This window comes from Pristiophorus japonicus, chromosome 6, assembly GCF_044704955.1.
Source record: "Pristiophorus japonicus isolate sPriJap1 chromosome 6, sPriJap1.hap1, whole genome shotgun sequence".
In the NCBI taxonomy this organism is placed as follows: domain Eukaryota; kingdom Metazoa; phylum Chordata; class Chondrichthyes; family Pristiophoridae; genus Pristiophorus; species Pristiophorus japonicus.
The window spans coordinates 102,861,700-102,881,082 of NC_091982.1; the positions used below are offsets into that span (position 1 = coordinate 102,861,700).

General features: G+C 46.8%; 1 pseudogene; it reads right to left on the minus strand.

The window, feature by feature from the left end:
* LOC139266149 (sodium- and chloride-dependent neutral and basic amino acid transporter B(0+)-like) overlaps positions 1–19,383 on the minus strand; it is a 185,667-nt pseudogene that overhangs the window by 27,046 nt on the left and 139,238 nt on the right.

Genomic DNA, 19,383 nt, shown 5'->3' on the forward strand with positions numbered 1-19,383 from the left:
CAGTGCTCATAAATTGTGCATCTCACATTCCCCAAAGAGTCACTGTTAACATCACCTGTGAGATAAACCAGTCCACTTCACAAATGATTTATAAATTCCAGTTTAATTGTTACAGAAATCTGTGCTTTGTCACCAGAGTTTTAACTATATTTATCAATCATTTTACCTTTCCTGAAGATTTGATTCTTTTAGATAGCGCTGCCCCAACTATCAGCCAGACCAGAAACCGAGAGGGCTAAATACCAGACTATCTCCCCAGTCTCATCCATTGAATTTGTACGGTGTAAAGCAACGTTACTAAATAAAACAGAAAGCATCTTATATAAGGGTACTGTTCATTACACACAATAACTATTGGATACAATTGGGCTCAATTTTAATGGGAAAAGCTGGTTGGGAGCGAAGGGTCTCCAAGGCATTCTGTTACCCGGGGAACAGGTTTCCCGCAGGCGCTGTTCAATTTAACAACAGAGCCTGATTTGCATGGGAAACCTGTTTCACACCCGTAGCCAGGTAGCTTGAGAGGCTAGCTGGCTCCAGGCGGTTAGGCCTACAGCACTCAGCTAGAGAGGATTGAGGGAGGGATCGTATGGGGCCCAGCCAGAGGAGCGGGGGGTTGCGAAAAGATCACAGGCTGGCCAGAGGAGTAGAATGGGGGGCATCGAAAATGGTTGCGATTGCGGGCTGGGACCAGCATGGGGGGAGGGGGTGGGGAGAAGGGTCCACAACATCGCTGGCTGCCGGAGGAGCGGGGGAGGGGGCATCCAGATCATCGCGGGCTTTAATCACAGGGTCTTGGGTGCGAGCCCGACATTGGGCAATATGTGCTTTACTTCTCACAAGCAGAAGCTTCCAGGTCACAAAACTGAGCTGTATGAAAAGAAACCTTGAGCACTGCCAAATATCCAGTCTGACCCCATTCGTTACTTTCATTCTCTCCATGGGGGCAATATCCATTCAGTTTGGCTTTATTTTCTGCTGTCTACCCTTATACCCTCTTAGAAGCCATAACCCTCTCTGTTCCAAAGTGCTATATAGTTACACATGAGTAACTGTCTATGAATGTTGATATTTAGAACACATAGGGGCAGAAATTGGACTACTCTTAGTGCCCCCAGCAGGGCGCAAATAGATTTCCGCTCGAGCGCAGCAAAAACAGCGGCACCTGCTAAATTCAGTGGGGATTTTGTGGCGGTAGTAACATGTAGTGCCCCGCTCGGATGCGCCTGGCGATGCTGACATCATCACCATGAGCAGCACCACGGTGCCACCAAGGTATAGAAATTGGCCCTTGCCCCCTGGTTTAGCATCTGCCGCTGACACCGACAGCTTCAGCTGGCATTATTTCAGCCGGATGTCAGCCGCAGGAGCGCTTTTTAAAGGCGCTATCATCGGGTAAAGTTTTAGTCAGCCAATAATGGTTGCTGCTTTGTTCCATATAGGCAGACAGCCGTTTGCAAAGATTTGACCGATTTGCAGTTGAAGGAGTGTTCTAGCTGGTAAAGATTGGTGAATTTCATTGCGGACACTTTGAAAGTGCAATATTTATATTGGTTAATGAGGCTGTGTTGGCAGTGGACCTCGCGCTCCGACGTCACCATCAGCGGCAACTTAGGCAGAGAGAAAAACAGCAAAATGTGGCCAGCAGTAGAAGGGCCAATGGGGCTATCATCAGGAGACCTTACCCTCCTGGGGTATTCCAGCAGTTTCACCAAGGAATAGGGTGTGCGAAGGCTGCGCTTCAGCAAGGACATAGTTACAGAGCTCTGTCACTTCCTAATCCAGACCTGGGGCCTCAGACCAGGGTGAGGAGGGCTCTCTCAATGGCAGTCAAGGTGACCATCGAATTGAATTTCTATGCCAGCAGATCCTCCCAGTGTGCAACAAGCGACATTTCCAACATCGCGCAGTTTGCCGTCCATCGCTGCATCCGCAAGATCCCAGATGCACTGTATAGAAGAAGAAGGGACTACATTTCCTTCTCCATGACCAGTGAGAAGCAGCTGGAGCATGCATGTGACTTTGTCAGGATAGCGGGCTTCCCCATGGCGCAGGGCACCATTGACTGCACCCATGTCACTTTGCGGGCACCACATAACAATCTTGAGTTATTCCGTAACCGCAAAGGCTACCATTCACTTAATGTGCAGCTGGTGTGCGTCCACACACGCAGAATCCACACTGTCAATGCCCACTATTTTGGCAGCCGCCTCGATGCATTCATCCTGCCAGCTTTGTTCCAGCCACCACATGAAGCTTGCGGCTGGCTGGTTCGCTCTCCACCTGGCTCATGACTCCCCTCCGCGACCCCAACACTCCTACGCAGCACTCATATAATGAGAGCCATGCTGTGACCAGCAACATCATTGAGCAGACCATCAGAGTGCTCAAGCAATGGTTCCACTGCCTTGACTGCTCGGGAGAAATCCTCCAGTGCACGCCTGACAGGGTCTCACTTTTCGTAGTCGTCTGCTGCATGCTGCACAACCTAGCTATCATGAGGGCACAGCCACTGCTCCCAGGCATAGCTGCACCACCTCAGGAGCAGGATGAGGAGGAGGACGAGGAGCAGCAACAGACATGACGGAGGAGGTAGCCACTTAAGCGTGATTCTGCAAGGATGATCCGCGACCGTCTCATCAGACTTCGGTTCCACTGAATCCCATCCCACTTCCCGGTTACTGTGGACATCCCCGTCAGCACATCAATTTCCCTTTCCATAGCACAGCCCCAACACTGAAATGAGAGACCCTGCCAAATATCAAAACTTCCAAATCAAATGTTATCGCATAACATTCACCACAATTGATAAACAACAAATCAATTTACAAATCACCCTTGTGCAAATCTTTATATCTAAACAATGCCTTTATCTATTCTACTGCTCCTTCGTAGTGTGGTCCCTGTAGCTGCAGCAGGGCAGGTGGAAGGCTGCTGAGTGTCAGGACCAGAGACTACAGGATGGCCTTGCAGCACGCCCTTGACCAACCTCTTGGCTTGGAAGGCCTAGCTGTAGACTGTGTGATGTATGTAGCACTCAAATCACTGACTCCACACAGTCTGGTGTTGTAGTAACTGCTGTGACCTTAGTCCTTTATTGTGCAACTCCAGAATGCCTCTCAGGTGTGGTGGGCAGCCTTTTATACTCTGTCTTGCAGGTACTTTCAGGTCTCCCACCACAGCGCCATCTGTGGCGCACCATTGTACTTATACATTTAATGTACCTGGACAATACATAACATCTCACTCTCCCCCCAGTTCCAAAAACCATTGCCGGTAACCTTGGCCTTGTTCATCCTGGTTGATTTGTGAGTGTGAGTCCATGACCATCCACTTCCCTCTTCTCCCTCATGTGGAGATTATGCTTGCGATCCGGTGCAAGCATGTGGTGTTTGCAGTCCTTACATGGCTGATGAAGTATGTGGATAAATGTGAGGTTATCCACTTTGGTGGTAAAAACAGAGAGACAGACTATTATCTGAATGGTGACAGATTAGGAAAAGGTGGGGTGCAACGAGACCTGGGTGTCATGGTACATCAGTCATTGAAGGTTGGCATGCAGGTACAGCAGGCGGTTAAGAAAGCAAATGGCATGTTGGCCTTCATAGCGAGGGGATTTGAGTATAGGAGCAGGGAGGTCTTACTACAGTTGTACAGGGCCTTCGTGAGGGTCACACCTTTAATATTGTGTACAGTTTTGGTCTCCTAATCTGAGGAAGGACATTCTTGCTATTGAGGGAGTGCAGCGAAGGTTCACCAGGCTGATTCCTGGGATGACAGGACTGACATATGAAGAAAGACTGGATCGACTAGACTTATATTCAATGGAATTTAGAAGTATGAGAGGGGCTCTCATCGAAACATTAAAAATTCTGACTGGATTGGACAGGTTAGATGCAGGAAGAATGTTCCCGATGTTGGGGAAGTCCAGAACCAGGGATTACAGTCTAAGGATTGAGAAACTTCTTCACTCAGAGTTGTGAGCATGTGGAATTCTCTACCCCAGAAAGTTGTTGAGGCCAGTTCGTTAGATATATTCAAAAGGGAGTTAGATATGGCCCTTACGGCTAAAGGGATCAAGGGGTACGGAAAGAAAGCAGGAATGGGGTACTGAAATGCATGATCAGCAATGATCATATTGAATGGTGGTGCAGGCTCGAAGGGCTGAATGGCCTACTCCTGCACCTATTTTCTATGTTTCTATATGCCTGGAGTCCCCTTACCCTCTCTGATACCTGAGAGTCCTATACACTCTGTGATAGCCATGTAGAGCCCTTATGCCCCCTTGGTACTCTGACAAACCCTTTGATTTCCTTACAGCAAGTAAGAACCACTTGCTCTACCGGATCACCACTAAGAAACCCTTCGCTACCCTGGTACCCTCTCAGAAGTCATTGGCCCTAAAATTCCGACCTCCCGGGTCCGTACCAGAGTATTAGAAAGCATTACAAAAACCGGTTTTCAGCGTATGTGCTGAAAAACAGCTTTTCCGATCTATCAAGCTGGAGCTTGACAGATCCTCCGTATCTCAGCAGCCAGGACATTTGCAAGGGCAAGATTGTAGTATTTACCCATATCTTGCCCAGCTGATGTCCTGAAAACTCTTGCGCCTGATAAAAGCAGCCTACTTTTACCGGCGTAAGAGTTTTAAAACACACTTAAAACATAAAAAATAAAATTAAAAAAACACATTTTATTTTTGAAAACCCTGCTCACAACGTTAAATTTATTTTAAAGCATAATTTAAAAAACTTTTAAAAAATAATCGGAATTAAAAAAAATTTGAATACATAAATAACTTTAATTTAAATTGATGTTAAATATGTAGTGCATTTTTTCTATTTTTTTATTAATGTTTTGTGGGTTTGGAGACAGGGGTTTCTCATTCATAATAATGGGAACTCCAACTTACGGAGTTCCCATTATTATGAATGAGAACATACTTTAACTTGATTGGCTGCCCAGAGCCATGTGACAGCAGTTCCAGCCCTGCGCATGTCCTGATGTGCATGTGCTGCGACGCGCAGTCAGTGGAGGCCTCAGGACTGGGAATTCGAGTGGGCGCAGCAGGAACAGATAGGTGCACTTCTTTTTTATAGAATCCAGTCGAATGCCTGCGGGAAGGAGAAACCAGGATTTCTGGGCCATTATCATATCTGATACACAAGTGCTATGTAATTACACATGTGTAACTACATATCAGCTTTAAGGGTGAGATCAATGTTTGTTCTGACAAAAGGTCATCGACCTGAAATGTTTCTCACTCTCCAGATGCTGGCTGACCTGCTGAATATTTCCAGCATTTTCTGTTTTTAAAATAGGAAGAAAATGGAGTTCGAGAGTTGGAGGGAATTAAAGATGGAGATTAACAGAGAGGGAGAAATCAGCGAGACAAGTAGAATGGGGGGATATGTGTGAAAGGGGTCTGGACATTAAGAGAGACAGAAAGAAGGCAGACAAAAAATAGGAAACTATAGACCAGTTAGCCTAACATCTGTTGTTGGGAAAATGCTGCAGTCCATTATTAAGGAAGCAGTAGCGAGACATTTGGAAAAGCATGATTCAATCAAGCAGAGTCAGAATGGTTTTAAGAAAGGGAAATCATGTTTGACAAATTTGATGGAGTTCTTTGAGGAAGTAATGAGCAGGGTGGATAAGGGGGAACTAGTGGATGTGGTGCATTTGGATTTCCAGAAGGCATTTGATAAGGTGCCACATAAGAGGTTACTGCACAAGAAAAAAGCTCACGGGGTTGGGGGTAATATATTAGCATGGATAGAGGATTGGTTAACTAACAGAAAACTGAGAATCGGGATAAATGGGTCATTTTCCAGTTGGCAAACAGTGACTAGTGGAGTGCTGCATAGACCGATGCTGGATTCTCAATGACTTACAATCTATATTAATGACTTGGATGAAGGAACCGAGTGTAATGTAGCCAAATTTGCTGATGATACAAAGATGGATGGGAAAGCAAATTGTGAGGAGGACACAAAAAATCTGCAAAGGGATATATAAAGGCTAAGTGAGTGGACAAAAATTTGGCAGATGGAATACAATGGGAAAGTGTGAGATTATCCACTTTGGCAGAAAAAATAAAAAAGCAAATTATTATTTAAATGGAGAAAAATTACAAATGGCTGCAGTACAGAGAGACCTGGGGGGTCCTTGTGCATGAAACACATAAAGTTAGTATGCAGGTACAGCAAGTTATCTGGAAGGCAAATGGAATGTTGGCCTTTATTGCAAGGGGGATGGAGTATAAAAGCAGAGAAGTCCTGCTACAACTGTACAGGGTTTTGGTGAGGCCACACCTAAAGTATTGCGTACAGTTTTGGTCTACTTATTTAAGACAGGATATATTTGCATTGGAGGCAGTTCAGAGAACGTTCACTAGGTTGATTCCGGAGATGAGGAGGTTGATTTATGAAGATAGGTTGAGTAGGTTGAGCCTATACTCATTGGAGTACAGAAGAATGAGAGGTGATCTTATTAAAACATCTAAGATAATGAGGGGGCTCAACAAGGTCGATGCAGAGGATATTTCCACTCATAGGGAAATCTAGATTTTGGCGTCGCCCATTCCAAACTGAGATGAGGAGGAATTTCTTCTCTCAGAGGGTTATAAATCTGTGGAATTCTCTACCCAGAGAGCTGTGGAGGCTGGGTCATTGAATATATTTAAGGTGGAGATAGACAGATTTTTGAGTGATAAGGGAATATAGGGTTACGAGGCGCAGGCAGGGAATTGGAGCTGATTCCATGATCAGTTCAGCTTATTAAATGGCGGAGCAGGCTCAAGGGGCCAAATGGCCTACTCCTGCTCCTATTTCTTATATTCTTATGGGCCCAAGTTTCCCCAATAAAAAATAATGGCGCTCACTTACCTGGACGCCCATTTTAATTTGGCCCCTCAGTGCTGAAAATAAAGAAACAAAGTTTTGTCTCACCGTGCGTACCTTCTGGCGCCGGCACTACCCGAGCTGAACTCGCAGGGCGTGGCTTCCAGTGTGCGCCAGAACCGCACAGCACATGCACTCCAGAAAAAAAAGGGCAAGTAATTGCATATGGACAACGAGCATGCACAAAGAAAAAAAAAATCACTTCGCATGTACGTTGCATATGTGACCAAAAAAGACTTGTGCATGCGTGTACAATGTATAAAAAAAACAGCACGTGTGGGGACTGTGGATCACCATTGGAAATCCATAGGTGGCAGAGGTGGATTTGCAGGTAGGAAATACAGCTTCGATCATGAGATGGCTGCAATCGAAGGGCACAGAGAATGCGAAAGGGGCGGAGCCGGAGCCAGAGAAGAGGAAGCAGTAAGGGCGAAGAGATTTCTCGTGGAAGAAATTGAGCCCCTGGTCGACTTAATTGCGAGTAGATGGAAAGTTAGTGAAAACAGGGGAACTTCGGTAGAAAGAAACTTAAATCCTCTGTACTCTAAAACGTTTGGGACCAGGTCGCAGTTGAGTTTGATGGAATGTCCATCACCCCGAGAACCGGTGTGCAGCTGAAAAAGAAGTGGCGGGACATTAGAGAAGCAGTGACTGTAAGCAATAAGTTATATTTACATTTATGTGGATTTTTAAGCCTATGTATATTTATGCAATAACATTTGTAAATGTGGTCTGTGTGTTTGTGTGTGTGTGTGCGTGTGTGTTCAGAAGGACCCTGTGGTGTCTCTGCACTGTACTATAAAGTCACACGAGGCATATACTGCAGACAAGGTCACTACATGACCTGCACCTTTATTCCCAGGACCAAGGAGTGCTGAGCCTGCGTGGAACCTCCCTTTAAGAACCTGGCTGACCAAGTGAAGAGTGTCTCCCACAAGTTCACCCCCTGTGGTCAAGGTGTGTATTTCACAGTTGTATACAGTGTATAGTGTTGTTACATATTGGTTACAGTTATGTAAAGGTTACAAACATGACATCACCTTCTCCCCTAATGTCTTTGGGTCAAAGATTGAGTCTTTCAGGCGGTCAACGCTCTCTCATGGAGTGCTGCAGTTGTGGCTCTGGTGGTTGAGCCGTGTCATGCGTCTCTGTCGCCTGAGTTGGTATCGGCCTGTCCGGGCTGGCCGCAGGGACTGTGCATGCTGTTGAATGTCCTTGTTGCTCGTTCACTGGTAGAGGTGTGGTTGACATCCCATGGTCTTCTTCAGGTTCCTCAGTGTCCATGCTGAACTTTTTCTTTACCTGGTCCAGATGTTTGCGGCATATCTGCCCATTGTTTAGTCTGACCACTATGACCCTATTCCCCTCTTTGCCTATTTCAGTGTCCTCAAGCCACTTGGGTCCCAATGCGTGATTGAGAACGAATACAGGGTCATTGATTTCTGAGTTGCAATCCTGGCACTCGATTTGGGACTGGCGCTTGCCCTCAACAATGTCTGACAGAGCAGGATGAATGAGGGACAGCCGCGTTTTAAGTGTGAGTTTCATGAGTAGCTCCGCAGGCGGAACTCCCGTGAGCGAATGCGGGCGGGACCTATAGGCCAGCAGGAGGCGCGATAGGCGGTACTGAAGAGAGGGTCCTTGAATCCGGAGCATGCCCTGTTTTATGATTTGAACCGCACGTTGTGTCTGGCCATTGGAAGCCGACTTGAACGGCGCTGTCCTGACGTGTTTGATACCATTACCCGACATAAACTCCTGGAATTCATAGCTAGTAAAGCACTGGCCATTGTCGCTAACTAGGATGTCTGGCAAGCCGTGGGTCGCAAATACTGTGCGCAGACTCTGCACAGTGGTGGATGTCGTGCACGAATTCAATATGATGCACTCGATCCATTTCGAGTATGCATCGACAACAATCTGGAACATTTTTCCCATAAACGGGCCCATGTAGTCTATGTGAATGCGTGATCATGGCTTGGTGGGCCAGGGCCACGGGCTGAGGGGGGCAACCCTAGGGGCAGTGCCCAGCTGAGCACACGTCGTGCACCTGCGAACAGTGTTCCAGGTCTGAATCAATTCCCGGCCACAATACATGTGACCGGGCAATGGCCTTCATTAGCACGATGCCTGGGTGCTCGCTGTGGAATTCCCTGATGAAAGCTTCCCTTCCTTTCTGGGGCATGACTACCCGGCTGCCCCATAGTAGGCAGTCAGCTTGGATGGAGAGCTCGTCCATCCGCCTGTGAAACGGTCTGACCTTCTCGGGGCACGCTCCGTGTGCGGATGCCCAATCCCCAGTTAGGACACATTTCTTTATCAGTGATAGGAGGGGATCTCTGTTGGTCCAGATTTTGATCTGGCGAGCTGTGATGGGGGAGCCTGCGGTGTCGAAAGCCTCAACGGCCATGTCCATCTCCGCGCTTTGCTCCGCGCCCCCTCGGTGGTCGTCAGTGGGAGCCTGCTGAGCGTATCAGCGCAATTTTCGGTGCCTGGCCGGTGCCATATGGTGTAATCATACGCAGCCAGCATGGGAGCCCATCGCTGTATGCAAGCTGACGCATTGGCATTGACAGCCTTGCTGTCGGACAACAGGGATGTTAACGGCTTGTGGTCCGTTTCTAACTCGAACCTTCTGCCAAAAAGGTACTGGTGCACCTTTTTTACCCCATAGATACATGCGAGTGCTTCCTTTTCAACCATCCCATATCCCCGTTCTGCCTGGGAGAGCAACCTGGAGGCATAAGCCACAGGTTGAAGTTAGCCCTCATCATTACTCTGCTGCAACACACACCCAACCCCATAGGATGATGCATCACACATTAAAACCAGTTTCTTACAGGGGTCGTACAAGGTCAACAGCTTATTAGAACAAAGCAGGTCCCGTGCCCGATTAAAAGCCCATTCTTGACAGTTCCTCCAAAACCATTTGCAACCCTTACGTGTAGTGGCTCCAACAATGTACTTAAGTTCGGCAGGAAGTTCCCGAAGTAGTTTAAGAGTCCCAGGAAAGACCGCAACTCCGATGTGTTGCCGGGCTGGGGCGCATGACGGATCACCTCCGTTTTAGATTCGGTAGGCCGGATCCCGTCTGCGGCAACCCTCCTGCCCAAAAACTCAACCTCTGGGGCCAAAAACACACACTTGGGCTTCTTTAGTCGCAAGCCTACTCGATCCAGTCGGCGTAGCACCTCCTCCAGGTTGTGGAGGTGTTCCTCGGTGTCTCGACCCGTGATTAGGATGTCATCTTGGAATACGATTGTGCCAGGAATGGATTTAAGCAAGCTTTCCATGTTCCTTTGGAAGATAGCGGCCGCTGAACGAATGCCAAATGGACACCTGTTGTATACAAATAGCCCCTTGTGCGTAGTGATGGTGGTTAGTAACTTGGATTCTTCGGCCAGTTCCTGGGTCATGTAGGCTGAAGTGAGGTCCAACTTGGTGAACAGCTCGCCACCTGCCAGCGTGGCAAAAAGGTCTTCCACTCTCGGAAGCGGGTATTGGTCCTGTAGTGACACTCGGTTGATGGTGGCCTTGTAGTCGCCACAAATCCTGACCGAGCCATCCACTTTAAGGACAGGAACGATGGGGCTTGTCCAGTCACTGAATTCAACAGGCGATATTATGCCCTCCCTTAGCAGCCTGTCCAACTCTCTCTCAATTTTCTCACACATCACATACGGCATGGCTCTGGCTTTGTGGTGCACTGGTCTGGCATCTGGGGTGATGCGTATCACTACTTTGGTGCCCTTGAAGGTCCCGACCTCAGGTTGAAATAGTGATTCGAATTTCTGTACGACCTGTGGGCATGAACTTCGCTCCACAGATGAAATGGCGTGCACATCCCCCCATTTCCAGTTCATCTCGGCAAGCCAGCTCCTCCCCAGAAGCACGGGACCATTCCCCGGGACAATCCAGAGTGGCAGCCAGTTCTCTGATCCATTATGTGTGACTACCAAATTTGCACTGCCGAGCACTGGGATGATCTCTTTGGTGTACGTTCGTAATTGCGTCTCAATGCGTTCTAGTTTGGGTCTGCTAGCTTTAAGTGGCCATAGTCTTTCGAATTGTTGGACACTCATAAGTGACTGTCTAGCTCCTGTGTCCAGCTCCATGTGTACCGGGATGCCATTTAATAGAACTTTCATCATCATAGGCGGCGTTTTAGTGTATGAGCTGTGGATGTCTGCCACGTGAACCCGCTGGACTTCAGCGTCCATGGCTGTGCCCCAAGCATCCAACTGCCTTGCAGACTCTTCGTCTGGTTCCTCTGCCTCATAAACTAACCTCGCTCTGGGTTTTCTGCACATTCTGGCCAAATGTTCCTTGAAATTGCAGCTTCTGCAGATAAAATGTTGAACCCTGCAGGTTTTCCCATTGTGTCTGCCCCCGCACCTCCAGCATGAGCTGAGGTTGTTGTGGACAAAGGAACTGTGACCAGGCCTTCCTCTCTGATTGTCTCTTTGCTTACTCCTGATCACTCTGTTGCTGTGTGTCAATGGTCCCATCCCAGGATGCATTGTCCCTTGTGATGGTGTGAATTGTCAATCCTCCTGCCATTGTCTCTGTTGCTGTCCCACCCTGGAATCTGTTGCTGCCTGGGCGGTGTAGAATTGCCCTTGCCTGCCTGCCTGGGCGGTGTCGAATTGCTCTTGCCTGCCTGCGGGGTTCTGTATTGCTTTTATAACAATAACTCCCTGGTTCATCGCCACGTTGAAACCAGGGCTGCTCACGTAAATTATCTTGGCCTCCTCTTCCCCTGCCATGAAGGTCAGAGCTATCAAGGCTGCCCTCTCCAAAGTCAAGTCCTTGGTCTCAATAAGCTTCCTGAAAATCCCGGCATTACCAATGCCCTCAATGAACTTACAGAGGCTGGCCAAACACCGAAGGTCTGCAACAAAGTCCGGTATGCTTTGTCCCTCCCGACGTCTGTGTGAATAGAATCGGTGTCGGGCCATGTGAATGCTGTTCGCCGGTTTGAGGTGCTCACCGATCAGTTTACTGAGCTCCTCAAAGGTTTTGTCCGCCGGCTTCTCAGGTGCGTGCCGGTCTTTCATCAGCGCGTACGTCTTAGGCCCACAGCTGGTCAGCAGGTGCGCCCTTCGCTTGTCGGCTGCTGCCTCTGCCAGCCAGTCCTTCGTGACAAAGCTCTGCTGGAGCCTCTCAACGAAATCGTCCCAGTCCTCACCAACATATTACCTTTCATCTGTGCTACCGGTGGCCATTCTCGTGAGTCATTGATTCCTGTTTCCCATCGCCAAATGTGGTGTCTCTGCATTGTACTATAAAGTCACACAAGGCATATACTGCAGACAAGGTCACTACATGACCTGCACCTTTATTCCCAGGAACAAGGAGTGCTGAGCCTGCGTGGAACCTCCCTTTAAGAACCTGGCTGACCAGGTGAGGAGTGTCTCCCACAAGTTCACCCCCTGTGGTCAAGGTGTGTATTTCACAGTTGTATACAGTGTACAGTGTTGTTACATATTGGTTACAGTTATGTGAAGGTTACAAACATGACAGACCCTCTCTTTAAAAGTTCCATTTTCATCTGTGCAGAAGATGGTGTCACAGATCAACCGAGAACGGTCACAATAAGAACATAAGAACATAAGAATTAGGAACAGGAGTAGGCCATCTAGCACCTCGAGCCTGCTCCGCCATTCAACAAGATCATGGCTGATCTGGCCGTGGACTCAGCTCCGCTTAACCGCCCTATCCCCGTAACCCTTAATTCCCTTATTGGTTAAAAATCTATCTATCTGTGACTTGAATACATTCAATGAGCTAGCCTCAACTGCTTCCTTGGGCAGAGAATTCCACAAATAACAACCCTCTGGGAGAAAAAATTCCTTCTCAACTCGGTTTTAAATTGGCTCCCCCATATTTTGAGGCTGTGCCACCTAGTTCTAGTCTCCCCGACCAGTGGAAACAACCTCTCTGCCTCTATCTTGTCTATCCCTTTCATGATTTTAAATGTTTCTATAAGATCACCCCTCATCCTTCTGAACTCCAACGAGTAAAGACCCAGTCTACTCAATCTATCATCATAAGGTAACCCCCTCATCTCTGGAATCAGCCGAGTGAATCGTCTCTGTACCCCCTCCAAAGCTAGTATATCCTTCCTTAAGTAAGGTGACCAAAACTACACGCAGTACTCCAGGTGCGGCCTCACCAATACCCTATACAGAGTGCTTTTGTACTCCATCCCTCTCGCAATGAAGGCCAACATTCCATTCGCCTTCCTGATTACCTGCTGCACCTGCAAACTAACTTTTTGGGATTCATGCACAAGGATCCCCAGGTCCCTCTGCACCGCAGCATGTTGTAATTTCTCCCCATTCAAATAATATTCCCTTTTACTGTTTTTTTTCCCAAGGTGGATGACCTCACACTTTCCGACATTGTATTCCATCTACCAAACCTTAGCCCATTCGCTTAACCTATCTAAATCTCTTTGCAGCCTCTCTGTGTCCTCTACACAACCCACTTTCCCACTAATCTTTGTGTCATCTGCAAATTTTGTTACACTACACTCTGTCCCCTCTTCCAGGTCATCTATGTATATTGTAAACAGTTGTGGTCCCAGCACCAATCCCTAACCACCAACTAGTGGCACACCACTAACCACCGATTTCCAACCCGAAAAGGACCCATTTATCCCGACTCTCTGCTTTCTGTTAGCCAGCCAATTCTTTATCCATGCTAATACATTTCCTCTGACTCCGCGTATCTTTATCTTCTGCAGTAACCTTTTGTGTGGCACCTTATCGAATGCCTTTTGGAAATCTAAATACACCACATCCATCGGTACACCTCTATCCACCATGCTCGTTATATCCTCAAAGAATTCCAGTAAATTAGTTAAACATGATTTCCCCTTCATGAATCCATGTTGCCTCTGTTTGATTGCACTATTCCTATCTAGATGTCCCGCTATTTCTTCCTTAATGATAGTTTCAAGCATTTTCCCCACTACAGATGTTAAACTAACCGGTCTATAGTTACCTGCCTTTTGTCTGCCCCCTTTTTTTAAACAGAGGTGTTATATTAGCTGCTTTCCAATCCGCTGGTACCTCCCCAGAGTCCAAAGAATGTTGGTAGATTATAACGAATGCATCTGCTATAACTTCCGCCATCTCTTTTAATACCCTGGGATGCATTTCATCAGGACCAGGGGACTTGTCTACTTTGAGTCCCATTAACCTGTCCAGCACTACCCCCCCCTAGTAATAGTGATTGTCTCAAGGTCCTCCCTTCCCACATTCCCATGACCAGCAATTTCTGGTATGGTTTTTGTGTCTTCCACTGTGAAGACCGAAGCAAAATAATTATTTAAGGTCTCAGCCATTTCCACAGTTCCCATTATTAAATCCCCCTTCTCATTTTCTAAGGGACCAACATTTACTTTAGTCACTCTTTTCCGTTTTATATATCTGTAAAAGCTTTTACTATCTGTTTTTATGTTTTGCACAAGTTTAGCTTCGTAATCTATCTTTCCTTTCTTTATTGCTTTCTTAGTCATTCTTTGCTGTTGTTTAAAATTTTTCCAATCTTCTAGTTTCCCACTAACCTTGGCCACCTTATACGCATATACAAACTGGAAGAGGTCCGCCAATAGGCTGCAACTAACAGCTGTGGAGCAGAGGATAGTGTCGATGATTAAATGTCACAGGAGGAGACCAACCATCAACATGGAAGCTGGTCCCAGTTTCCCAATAGAGGGAAAGCCCTGCAAATGGCACAATCTGGGCTGGCTAAATGTTACATACTGCGTGTGCTGCCTACGCTTCTCCTTCCTCAATGCTGCTAACTTGCCATCTATCTTTTGTTTTGCAGAGGTTGAGCATTAGGAGGAGACAGAAGTTGCACCTGAAGTTGAAGGAGAGAATGTTCAGGAAAACACCACTCCAGAAATTCCAAATCAGGAGAATGATGGGATGCTCGACGACGATGACATGGTTACCTTGGATTTGGATATGATGAACACCTTGAGCATTCCAAGCTCTCTCATGAGTGAGTCAAGTGACGGGACTTTTCTAGGTGTGACGTCTGTGGCTGCGGGTCCAGGTGTGTCGCAGCAAGACACACCTGCGAGACATCAAAGGAGGGTGCACTGTAGACCTGATGCAGAAACAATGGATTCGGAGAACATAGGACATCTTGTGGGGATGAGCGGGTAGAACATCCAACAATCGCACTTGCTCCTGGAAGCCGTTGGTGGGGTGAGGGCAGAGTTAGGAGGACTGTCATTACAGGTGGAAAGACTTTCGGAACAGTTGAACGAGGTCGTAGCGGCAATAGGGAGGCGAACCCAGGCTGTCATTGATGCGAGGAACGCTTTCTGCTCTGCACCAAAACCAAGGGTTGATCCTGTGGCTGAGGATGATAATGATGAGCAACCTGGGCCTTTCACAATGGCACATTTTGGCTCGGTCTCTGTTGTAAACCAGCAGCAAGAAATACAGATTAAACCTGGGGATAAGGGGGCCACGGAAGCAGAAGTCTGCAGCTACGGGCACGTGCAGGGTTAGTGGCATCTACTGGGGCAGGATTGGCACACAGCACTAAAGAGGAGGATAGCTGGCTTGCTTGTTTGTTTTTTTGGTTGGTCTGGTTGATTGCCTTTTTATAAAGTTTGCCACTGTAAGTTTCTAAAGTTACGAAGGTTTTAATATAAGTCATGTTAAGCTAATTACAACTGTGCTGTACAAATGTTTAATAAACATATTTATTTTGGATTTTTAACCTGACTCCTGCACTTTATTTCTTAATGCTGCACTAATACATATTATAGGATAAAGGAATGGGCACAACATGTACAATGGAACATATTGTTTAAATGATACAGGGCAGGTTCCACTACTAAGATGTTCATGGATCCTAACGTTTTCTGGGTCACTGATACAGGAACCGCAGGACCATGGTGCATGTATCAGTGACCCTGACCCAGTGTTGTTAGATCCATGAACAACTTAGTACAGTAACATGCTAATTTAATATCTCCACAAATATATTGTTATACATTATTGTACACCTAAGTACTCCAACACGCCATTTAAACATTAAAGATTTGTGGTGGGATTATTTAATAATAATGTAATGTCCAGTCTTTATTATAAATCACTGCTGCTTTCCCATGAGCCTGGAGTGTCTTGCACTGTCTTCTTTGTGTAGACCTTTGGCCTGGGATAGGAGGAGGCCACATGGGGGGAGGACCTTCAGCCTGGGACAGCAGCGGGGCCGCGTGGGTGGAGGACCTTCGGCCAGGGGCTAGCAGCAGCTGCAGTCAACGAGGAGAAACGGCAGAAGGCTGCCCTTGCTGTTCACAGAAGAAAACTTCATTTTTCCAGCTTCTTTGAAAAATCTGGTGGATGTCTCGGAAGATGGAGACTGGTGGATTATCTTTGAAGATTTTTTGAAGATTTTGGATGATTTTGGGACCCAGAAACATCGATGGAAAAAGTTTACATTTTTTTTATTTTATGGCCTGAATGCAGTTTAACATCACAGGAGCAGCATTGTTTTCATTTAACATTTTTATTTTTACACTTACTTACAGGTAATGTAGTATTTTTAATTGTGCTAAAAGTTAAAGTATTAGCGAGGGAGTCCATTCGGCTGGGGATAGTAATGGGCTAGCACGGATTTCTCCAACTGAAGGTTTTTTCCTACAGTGATACTAGGGTCTGTGCGCCGGTTTAAAAATTTACATTCGGGAGGAAACTAGGCTTCAAGCCCAGAAATGGCGTGGGAACCTTCTTTACAGGTACACCAGCGCCAGAATGTATGGCGCCAAACATTCTGGTGCTGGTAGACGCCGGCGCCCCGACACTGGGGAATCTTTGAACTGGGCTTCGGCACCAAAAAACTCACTGGGCGCTGAGTAAACGGTACCCAGTGCTGGAGAAAATTTGGGCCTATGTTCTTATGTGTGTACTGAAGGGCTCCTCCAGAACTGTCAAAGCCTCTGAAGCGTATTTTCAGCATGCCTATTCTTTGCTGTATGACAGATATGGTGGACTTGTGGCGTTCATTATAGCACTCTTGGGCCTCAGTACTTGGCCTCCTCAAAGGTGTCATGAGCCACATTTTCAGTGGATAGCTTTCGTCTCCAAGCAGCCAGCCAGTAAGTGTGTTTATCGGCGTGGAATGCTCAGGGAGGGTGGACTGACTCAGGACAGAAATGTCATGACAACTGCCAGGAAATATGGCACACACATGCATAATGATCTTCCTCTGATTGCAAACAAGCTGCACATTGAGGGAGTGGAAGCCCTTGCAGTTCACAAACACTCCTGGGTGATGTGAAGATGCCTTGATGGCCACATGATTGCAGTCGATGATGCCCTGCACCCATGGGAAGCCAGCCAGAGCGGCAAAGCTGAGCGCCTGTTCAGTATCATTGGCTTCATCAGTGGAAATGTTGACATAATTGGCTAACTTGTCAGTATGGCATCAGTGACCTGTGTGATGCATCTGTGGGTGGCTGACTGAGAGATGCTGCAAACGTCTGCTGTCAATCCTGGAAGGAGTCTGAGGTGAAGAAATTATGGGTGCTGGTGCCTTTCACAGCCAGTGGTAAGTCATGTCCACCAGGTCCTCTGGGCTTGCTCCACTGGAAATATCTACAACGACCGAGCACGATAGCCTGAGCCTTCTCTGGCACTGCTGTTCAGTCACGTTGAGGAAGCTCATCCTGTGCCTGTATACCCTGTGTTGGGGGTATTGCCTCCGGCACGTTGCAGCCCTTCGTTGATGTCCTCTGTCCTGTGCAGCATTAGGTTGTTGAGGAGAAAGCTGCTTTTGTTGTTGCTACTGCTGCTGCTGGTGGGGCTCGTCCTGGTCCGATTCTGAGGACCAAGGTGCGACTGTGTAAATGGCACCAATGCTAATGTAATAGATGGCAGGTCAAGTAGAGATCAGAGGACCAATCTGTCAATGTTGTGATAGTCACGAGCAATGTGGTGATAGTGGCTTCCGAGTTTTCAGAAAAGACTTCCAAGCTCTAGACAACTAAATCTGTGCTGAGAATGAAGTCAGCAAGGGCCTTTCCCTTAGGCAAGTAATGAGGTGTCATGTAGCAGTATTTATTTGGATTTCCATGTTATGCAGTAATGACCTCGATCAATGGCCATTGAGCTTCCGCCTCGGGTTGTCAGACGTGGTTCCCGAGCTGCGTGATTCCCGTGGTCATCCAGTGAAATTCAAAAGGTCTGGTTAAAAACAGTTAAGGATCGGCAACAAGGTTATAATGAGCTTAATTAGGTTGCCCGCTTGTGCTGTTCGGGTCTGTGCCGTGCTGGCAAACGCGCCTGAGTTAAAGGCGCAAGGAGGTGGGCTGACAGCGGGTTCCTGGTGTGCTCCCTTTTGTTGCAACTTTTACTACTGACCTGTCTCCTAACCCGCATGTACGGTAGGGGAAAATTCCACCCCAGGTCCAAACTATTCAATTAAACACACAGAGCAAGGGATATCAGTCACAGATAATTTGAACCATTTAATGTTTAGGAGTTCTAATGGTGAATCTCTTCCTTGTAGAACAAGAAAATAAAAAATGCTCAACAAAGATTTTACTGTATAAATATTGTTCAAAGTAAACTTGCAGTGTTAGAAACCAGGGCGCTGTTAACTAATGAAAGGGCCCCTGTTGTCATTAAATAGGACATTCACCCAACTGACCCTCCCAAGAGGAATCTACTGGTACAGCTGTGCAGGTTATAGGTGCAGTTATCTGTAGTAATATACTTACTTCCAGTATTGCTCACTTGGGTCCTGGTGAGGAATGTAGATTTCTGATCCATTTGTGCAAGTTTCATTGTTTACCTGCAGCCATGTTATATTCACTATTTCAAAATATGCATCATCCAGAGTGACATTGCAGAGTGGATCTAGAAAAAGTGGAATGTGTTTTAGAAGTACATTTCATTGGGAATGATGCAGTCATTTCTAGTCATATAATCAGGACCACTGTTTCACTCTGACTGAATCAGTCCAATCCATTTTATTACGTAGGTGAGACTGCAGATGGGTCAGAACACAGAGGTACAGTCGGCACACTCCATTCACAGCACAGTCCAGCTCTGCTGCTCACTCTGTGTAATGGTAGATTTTATTTGACAGATTCTATAATGCTCATAATTGCAAATCAAAATTAAGGCATTAAAGCTCAAACCGTTCCTTAACTGAGTCATGATTATCACAGAAGTATGGGATATAAAGGAAGAGCATAGGGAGTATAACAAGTTTCTAATGAAACGTCAGATTAAATGCACTTTCATTCACTCCTAATAAAGCCAATTGATGAACCTATGGAGCACATGACCCATTGGTGTCACATGAGCCTCTGGTGAGACATGATCCTATGACCTCCATTGATGACATCCATGTGGATCACGGATCGCAAGTATTAACTGCTTCCCATATTGACCTTGACATTCCTTGTGTCTCGTCATTATGACCCGCACCATGACCATCGTCT